Source organism: Eulemur rufifrons, chromosome 28 (assembly GCF_041146395.1).
Source record: "Eulemur rufifrons isolate Redbay chromosome 28, OSU_ERuf_1, whole genome shotgun sequence".
NCBI lineage: Eukaryota > Metazoa > Chordata > Mammalia > Primates > Lemuridae > Eulemur > Eulemur rufifrons.
Window position 1 is genome coordinate 19,268,607 of NC_091010.1, and position 9,307 is coordinate 19,277,913.

The 9,307-nt window shown below is 41.4% G+C and overlaps 1 pseudogene; it reads right to left on the reverse strand.

The window, feature by feature from the left end:
- Window positions 1-5,005: 5,005 nt before the first annotated feature.
- LOC138376707 (U6 spliceosomal RNA) lies at window positions 5,006-5,118 on the reverse strand (annotated as a pseudogene).
- Window positions 5,119-9,307: the final 4,189 nt, after the last annotated feature.

Below are 9,307 nucleotides of genomic sequence, written 5' to 3' on the forward strand. Positions count from 1 at the left end.
CCCAGCCCCCTCGAGTCCCAGAAGCCTCCAAATCTCTATCTTCACCCGGCTTTGAGATGCTTGGTCTCTGGTTCACAGCCCCTGAAGGCCAATGTCCATTTACTGATCTGCTCCACCCAGTCTGGATGTATCTTTACACTGGAGGTGGTACCTGGTAGGCAGTTACAGGTGACCTTCCTGGGGCCACCACGGTATCACAGTGACCATGGGAGAAGGGCATATGCATCTGCTCAGGGGAGGGGCCTGGCCACGCCCACTCTGAGCAGCCCTCAGGGCCACATGAACTTGGATTGATGGTTGGTGGCCACATCAATCCTCCCTCCCAACCCTGTCCTGCTGAGCGAGCCCCTCCTCCTCCTTCCCTTGAATTTACTCCTTATGGTGACAAATCAGGAGTATCATGAAGTACAAATGTAATTTTTATGTAAGAAATTAGATGGTTCAAATATGTATTTCCCAGGTGTATTAGTCGATTCTCTGTTGATATAACTGAGTACCTGAGACTGGGTAATTTATAAAGAAAAGAAATTTATTTCTTACAGTTCTAAAAGCTGGGAAGTCCAAGGTCAAGGGCCTGCATCTGGTGAGGGCCTTCTTGCTGGTGGGGTCTCGCAGACCCCCAACGTGTTTCAGGGCATCTGTGGGGAGGGGGCTCAGGAGAGATGGCCAAACTGGCTTTTGTAACAGACCCACTCTTGTGAAAACTAACCCATTTCCTCGATAATCCATTAATGTATTAGTCCGTGAATGAATGAATTCCTTCATGAAGGCAGAGCCCTCATGACCTATCTTTTTTCAAAGGTCCAACTTCTCAGCACCTCTGTGTTAAGAATGAGGTTTCCAACACATGAACTTTTAGGGGATATAGTCAAGCCATACCCACCGCAAAACCTATTTCACTGTGAATATATTGATACGGGGGAGTGATTTTATGCTACGGTTACCTCTGTAATTTATAATTGATAGGCTCTGAACACACGGTACACAAATAGGCTTTGAAATATAGGTTTGATTCCTGGTTCTATCACTCACTAGTTCTGATTATAAACAAGCTACTTAATGCATTTGGCCCCAGTTTTCTAACTGGGAAAAATGGGTTAGCAATACCTACCTCCTGGGGTTTAAAGTGAGAATTAAACGAAAGAGTGCAAGCAAGGCTGTTAGCGTCATGCCTGGCACACAGTGAGTGTTTGATTAATGTTTGCTCTTATTTTTATTAATATGGAAGCTGTTCTGTAGGGTTTGTGCAGATTCAAAGAATATGATGAGATTTCATAAGAAATCTGCCCTCTGGTCAATGTGTGTTTTGTGGCAGGCATGACAGGATACCAGGACATTAGTGACACACTGAAAATTGAAATTTCCTCATGTATTTATTTTCCATTTCCTAGGAAATACTCTGTAATACCCAGAACATAAGTCCACAAACTCTGAATGTGCAGATGTTAAAGATTCATAAATGCTATGAATACCACCATTCTGTGTACATATGCAACATATTATTGCTGCTCCATTAACCAATGGCAAGAAAACCCCTGGGCCTGCAGTGTTTGCAGTATTTGCACATTGCTATGGATACAGTATCAAAGGCGGGTGCCATTAACAAGAACAGGATGTGGGGGCGACAGGGGGGGTTAAAGGCAACTAACAATGACAGAGACTATTCTCACTCTTAATACATCATTCTTGGATAAAAATTTGTAAAATATTTGGGAGGTGAGGCATGCTGTTGAGAACATTACTTTGGATGTTTCATCCAACACTGCTGACAGGCAGCTTGGTGGAAGAGTGAACTTTAGGGACCTAGATCTGCCACCAAATTGGCTATGTGTCTGATGGATACCTTCCTTCTTACACCCTCCGTCTCTCCCAGTGTAAAACTGCAGTCCCTTCCACTGTTCTGATCACAAGTGGACCACACACAAGATTTCATCTCATATCCTGTGTAGTTTAATGCAATTCTAGCTAAGTCAAGCAAAATTAAGATAGATTTGTGGAGGCAGCCAAGATGAGCTATGCTGGTTGGCCAGCCTGGGTTTTCTTTTTCTATTGTTACCTGTCTTGTTCACAAACCATGTAGATTTCAGTTCAGATTATCAATTCTCACACTGTCTTAGAGACAGATTTTTTTCCCCATTCAAGAGAGCAATATGGAATGTAGGCAAGCCAGCCCTTGTTGGCAAATTGTCAAAACGTCAATGAAAATTAGATTAAGTCCGTTACCAAAGTCGGTGTCCTCAGAGCCCTTCCCAAGATGCCAGTTAGTGGTGATTGACATATTGCCATATGAATGGGTCTTTAAGTCACAACACTATTCATTTAAATTAAAAATACAACAATGTGTATTTTGCAAGAATACATGCACACCAGACACATTGGAATTGTTGCTCAGGAGTGGGGACAGTAGGAAAATGGGGATAAAAGGAGATAAACAAAACAAGATGGAAGGCGACACCAAGATTCAAAGAGAGGATACAGTTTACCCAAAGCGATACAGCTAGCCAGGTATGCAGAACAGTTGGAACAGAGCTGTCACTCAAAGCCCAGGGTGCTAGTCCATTCCATTCCATTTCAAAAGGCTACTGCCTTTTGCTCTTAAGAGGAAATGACAACAATTAACAAGGGATTAAAATGCGAATTATTTGCCAACCCTCAGAGGCTTGCTATCTTGTTACTTTTTCCTTGAGAGTAAAGTACCTGCAAGATTCATGCAAATCTGGTCTTCCTTCTAAGGGAGCTTTGTCTTTCTCAGATCTTGTCTTGTCTTGATTGGTGTTAGGGCGGCCTTGACTCTCCCAATTTCATCTGAAGCTCTCCCTACTCTTTGCTGTTCTGGGCCCAAGCTAGCACAGGCACCCTGCTGGGACTCTTGTTTTCACAAACATCCGAAAAGAGCCGAAAGAAAGGAAATGTAAATCTTTCTCTTCACATTCCCCAGCTCACAGCCTTTAGAATCTGTTTCCATAGCCTCAAGGTGTTCTGGAAAAGCTCCCAGACCAGACAGCAGGGAGTAAACTCCAGGCCTTTGTTTCCTGCCCAAAATCACATTCCCTGTGATAGGTCTGACGACGTCTCAGAGATAACCAAATCTCCTGGAACAGAGGAACCAAGAAAGATGGACAACTAGACGTCTTGGGACTGCCTGCTAATTACTGCACAACAATTATTATTTTTCTCTTTGTCCCCATGAAAGCAGCAAGCCACCTGGCCTTGCTGCTGGTATCTCCCTTCTCTTTCTTTGGGACGTCATGCCATCTCTCTGCTCTCCCCTCTCCCCCTTCTCTCTCTCTCATTCTCTCTGTTCTAAAGGATAAAATAAACTTTTTTACTTTTACATCTTAATCTCTGTGAGAGTAATCTTTCTCCACTCATGCCGTGAGCAACTACTAGTCTTTTCCGTCCTAACAATGGGTAATTTCATTTCTTGGTAGCCAGGAAGGGAAGGTAAATTAATTCAGCTCAGGTTTTCTGACATTAATTACATTGAGGTTGTTAACGGAAAAGAAGCCAAATTCTGTAAAATAATTTTAAAGAGATTTATTCTGGCTGGGCGCAGTGGCTCACGCCTGTAATTCTGGCACTCTGGGAGGCCGAGGTGGGAAGATCAATCCCTCGAGGTCAGGAGTTTGAGACCAGCCTGAGCAAGAGAGACCCCGCCCGTCTCTACTAAAAATATAAAGAAATTATACGGACAACCAAAAATATATATAGAAAAAATTAGCCGGGCATGGCGGTACGTGACTGTAGTCACAGCTACCCAGGGAGGCTGAGGCCCGAGGATCGCTTGAGCCCAGGAGTTTGAGGTTGCTGTGAGCTAGGCTGACGCCATGGCACTCTCGCCAGGGCAAAAGAGGGAGACTCTGTCTCCAAAAAAAAGAGAGAGAGATTTATTCTGAACCAAATTTGAGGACCATGACGCAGAGCCACACCCAAGAAGTCTTGAGCAAGTGGACTCACTGTGGTTGGGTTACAGTTTGGTTTTATACATTTCAGGAAGACAAGGGTTACAGGTAAAGTCATAAATCAATACGTGGAAGGCATACATTGGTTTGGCCCGAAAAGGTGGGCCATCTTGAAGAGGAGAGCTTACAAGTTCTAGGTGGGTTTAAAGATTCTTTGACTCATAATTGGTTAAAGACGAGAAGCTTTGTCTAAAAGCTTGTAATGTTTTAAGATAAGGAGCTCTGTTAATCAGAGACAAGCCACCAGAGGACCTGCAGCTTTGTCTGGGGTACCCTTAGGCCTGTTAATGGGTTATAAAGGATGTCTCCAAGAAGGGGGCGGGCGCGGGATGAGGCATGTCTGACCTCCCTCCTCATGGCAGGCGATTTAGTTTTAGGGTATCCCCTTGGCCAAGAAGGAGTCCATTCAGCTGGTGGAAGAGAGAATCTTAAGATTTCATTTTAGTTCACAAGGTGAATAATTCCAGTTCATTGAGATTGTAGAGGACTCTAGAAGGTTAGAGAGTGGAAAGTTCTTTAAAATGTGGTTCTTCAATATCATTACTGTAGTGGTTTAAAATATATATATATTTTGGTTCTTAACCTGATATAATACTCTTCCAGGGATGGGTACCCCAAATACTATGTCTGGTGTTTTGTGAAAGAGCCTCTGTCCATTTTTGTCTGGGGAATCTACTATATGGTGGGCATCTATTATGAGAATTAACGCTTAGGGAAAGGGCAAAATAAGAATATTTATATGTGTTTGCTTTTATCTGCAAAATTACACACGGAAAGGATGAACCAGAAATTAAGGATATTTGTTATATAAGGGTAAATAAAAATAAGATCGAATTTTTCCTGTTGCCCAAAGGGAAAAAGACCTTCTTCCCCGTTGTCTATTCTTAGAGCATTTCCTTGAGAAAATTGTATTTATGTTTCTTTCCTGATCCCTTAGATGTGCATGTAAAACCTTTTTTAAATAGTTAACTAAGCCTCTAGAAAGCTTAACACCCAGGAATTTTTTTTTAAGGGCCTGGGAACCATCTCTTTGATTTTTTTTTTTTTTTATGGAACGCTTCACAAATTTGTGTGTCATCCTTGCGCAGGAGCCATGCTAATCTTCTCTGTATCGTTCTAATTTTAGTATATGTGCTGCCGTGTGCTGCCGAAGCACGCGCACATCTCTTTGAAATGTAAACGTCAAGGAAGATATCGCTCTTATTTTCTTGTCATCATGGGAGTTTAACCTGGAGCCTTGCTCCAATCTGTCTCTATGACCTGCTTGGTATAAAAATAGAAGTTCAATCTTTCCTTAGAATGAAGGTAATTAGCACAGATGGCCACTCACATTACCAGGTGAATTTAGGGTGAACTATGAAAGAATGTATAGCATTTGTATGTCAAGTCCCCTTCCATGAGGACAAGTTATCATTTATCTTGAGACATGTGTGCCCTGGATTGTATCTTGGCTATATAGAAGGCTGAGATTTCGTTCTGTCTTGGCGATCTCATTAACTCACTGCCTGTGCACATTTTAACTTTCCCCCTTCCTATAACATGTGGGAGGGACAGGAAGGGGACTAAGACTTCTCCAAGTACACCTTTTTACATAGCTCTTCCATTTGAGCCTTGCCAATGTCTTATATATTAAAAGACATAAAATAAAATTAAGAATGAGGGGGGAAAAAGAAACCCTAAAATTGAATATAAATTAGCAAATAAACTAAAATCCATCTGAATACCAATAGTATATCCAGAAGAAGAAAAAAGGTAACTTCTATAACAAGGATAAAAAGACTGCAAGGAAAATTTATTGTGAGTGGTAATACTGGCTGACAAAGGGAGCCATTCTAAAACTACTTTGTGCGTATTGTAGGGTTGAGTGATTGAGTGAATACATTGATGTTGTTGGAACCAGAGTTCTCACGGTGGGAGAAGGAGACATAAGAGGAAGAACCCTGTGGTATAGAACTGGAATTACAAGGGATCAGTATCAATTAATGATCTTTTAAAAAATCAATTTCCTCAGCTCTGTCCACTGAATGATTCTAAAAGCAATGACACTCTTTTTTTTTTTTTTTTTTTTTTGAGACAGAGTCTCACTCTGTTGCCCAGGCTAGAGTGAGTGCCGTGGCGTTAGCCTAGCTCACAGCAACCTCAAACTCCTGAGCTCAAGTGATCCTCCTGTCTCAGCCTCCCGAGTAGCTGGGACTACAGGCATGCACCACCATGCCCGGCTAATTTTTTTTCTATATATATTTTTAGCTGTCCATATAATTTCTTTCTATTTTTAGTAGAGATGGGGTCTCGCTCTTGCTCAGGCTGGTCTCGAACTTCTGAGCTCAAACGATCCGCCCACCTCGGCCTCCCAGAGTGCTAGGATTACAGGCGTGAGCCACCGCGCCCGGCCACAATGACACTCTTAGTAGCAAGGAACATACCAGATCTTGGTTCCTCAATATCTTTCTTTAATAAAAAGAAGCCAAACTGCTTAGACAAATGGCTGATTTCAGGGTTAGGGCAGAAAAATTACATCTCATTGAAAAATTATTTTTGTTTTTTTTTTCTTTTCTTCATTTTTTTCCAAGAGATTGGCCTTTGATTAAGAATTCTTAAAAACTGATGAGGGCACTTCAAAAGGACACAGGAACCAGCTTGAAGAGGCTCCCACTGGCCAAATTTGAGCATCAAAATACATAAGGGTAGAAATAGCTTGTAACACATGAAATAAAAAAGAATCCATGAGTTCATATTTATACTTAAAATATTAAACAAACGAATAAATGAAAATAGGAGGAGGGAAAGAAGGGAAAGCTCTTCTTACAGAAGAATGCCAACTAATAAATGTAAAAGAAGTGGTAGAAATAGGAAAATCACCAGTTTACAAACATCATAATAAACATTGGTTGAGGCAAGAACCATCGATGGATGCCTCAACCATTGGTGGGAACCCACAGATCCCTTGTTAATTCACAGGTGAGGGTGGGGAGCCCTTTAAAATGGAGAAAACCAGTGAATACCCACTTAACCACCTGGTGAAGTTTAGGGTCATTAATAACGAGACAAACATCATCATATGTCTTTTTTCTTTTTAGTGATTATATGAGTTTATTAATTTTCATCTGTGTTTGGCATCATGTAGGTGTAGCCTGGGTTAGCTCTTTTTTTTCTGTTGGGAAGTTATAAGATTTCATTATAAGAATTGTGTAGGGGGGACTGCTATTTCTTGAGTGCTTATGTTTCAAGAACTGTATAAATATTTTATATTTTTTCTCATTTTATTCCTTACAACAGTATATGAGGCCAGTCTTATAATTCTTATTTTATACATGAAGAAATGAAGCTAAACTTGGTTATATGGATTATGTAAATCAGCGTGTGTCTTCTGAAAACGACACAGCCTTACCTGGTACTTTGCCTTCTAGAGTGTTTAATTTCAGTCTGACAATGACGAAGGAGAAAATTGAAGGATATTTTTGCAATGTAACTGGCTTCAGCTCTTCAAAAAGTGTCATTAAAATAAAAAAAAAAGAAATTAAAAAGGCAGAGAAATTCTTCTCAATTAAAGGAGACTAAAGAAACCTGACAGCTACATGCTATTGTTAATGAACCCGCGAGAGGGCTTCCGTCTGTTGTCTGCCACACAGAAAGCCAGTTACTGAGACAAGGAGGATTGTCAAGAAAGGAGATTTATTGCGGTGGACATCAACTGGGAGGTGGGAGGATTATCTCAAATCTGCCTCCCTGATGACTGACAAGGTCAGAGGTGTTCCTGGAGGTGAAATGAATAATGCACGAGGTGAGTGAGCATCATTACGTGTTTGGGGGGAGTGCACAGAGGCGCAGTGAGAAATCATCCTGATACATACATTGCATGATCAAAAAATGGTGGTTAAGCCCCTCCCAGGGTGGAAATTTTAGTAGTATAAAGGAGGGAGGGGGTACTATCAGTTATCCTTTCAGTCTTGTGTGCATGCTCGTGGTGGGGAATAGGTTGCCCAGCAGGTCCTTGGGCAAGATTTGTGGTGGAATGCTGCTTATCTTGACTTCTCTGAACAATCGGATAGTGTAAAGCCTTGTGATTATCTTGTCACTGTAAGGAGGGCCCACTGTTTCTGACAAACAACTCAAAAGAGAGTGGATCAGTGAAATAGATTTACAAAGCTCTGGTCTGCAAATATTATTGGCCTGAGAACTTGAAACATAAGAGAACAGCAAAAAGGCACTTTTGCTCAGGGAGTCAGTTACACTATATGTAATCCTGGATTGGATCCTGGATCCCTCAACCCTCAACCTCTGAAAGGCTCTAAAAGACATTATTTGCACTATGGGAAAAATTTGAATCTAAACTGTGTATAAAATAATGTTAAAGTTCCCTGAGCCGGGTGGTGGCTCACGCCTGTGATCCCAGCAACTCAGAAGGCCAAGGCAGGAGAAGACCTTGAGCCCAGGAGTTGGAGACCAGCCTGGGCAACATAGCAAGACCCCATCTCTACAAAAAATACAAAAATTAGTTGGGTGTGCTGGTGCACATCTGTAGTCCCAGCTACTTGTGAGGCTGAGATGGGAGGATCACTTGAGCCCAGGAGTTCGAGGCTGCAGTGAGCTATTATGACGCCACTGCACTGTAGCCTGGGTGACAGCGTGAGACCCTGTCTCTAAAAATAAATCAATCAATAAAAATAAAGTCTCCGAACGTGAGAATTATGTTGGGGTTATGTAATACAACACCTATGTTCTTAGGACATGCACGCTGAAGGTGGAGTGTCATGACGTCAGCAACTACTCTGAAACAAAAATTATATATGGAGAGAGAAAAAGATTTTGATAAAGCTAATGTTGCAAAATGTTAACATCTGCTGAACCAAGGAGGTGAAGGGTATATGGATGTTCTCTGCATTCTTCTTGTTACTTTTCTGCAGGCTTGAAAAATTTCCAATAAAAACAATTATACTCTATTTTTGTTCTTACGATAGCGGCACCCAATTTCTCAGTTCATGTCTATTTATCCCAATTACTTTCTTGTATTTATCAGCATCTCTATTTCCCCTTACTAAGGCAACTACTTCAACCGACTCTCATGCTCCGTTAACTTATACCCCCCGACACATACACACATATTTGTCATCATGGATGTTTTCTAGGTTATATATAATTTTAATTCGAGGTTGTTTTGAAAGCATCATCTCTTTTTGCCTTTGATGACTATTCCCTCCTCTCCTTCCTCTGTTATTTATTGCAGCACTGCCTGGATTTTTTTTCCCTTTCTTTCTTTGAGATCTTCCAAAAGTGTTTTCAGTATCTTTGTGTGGCAAGTGTTCTGAGCCCTTGAATACAGGGGATTTTTCCATCACTCTCTCCCA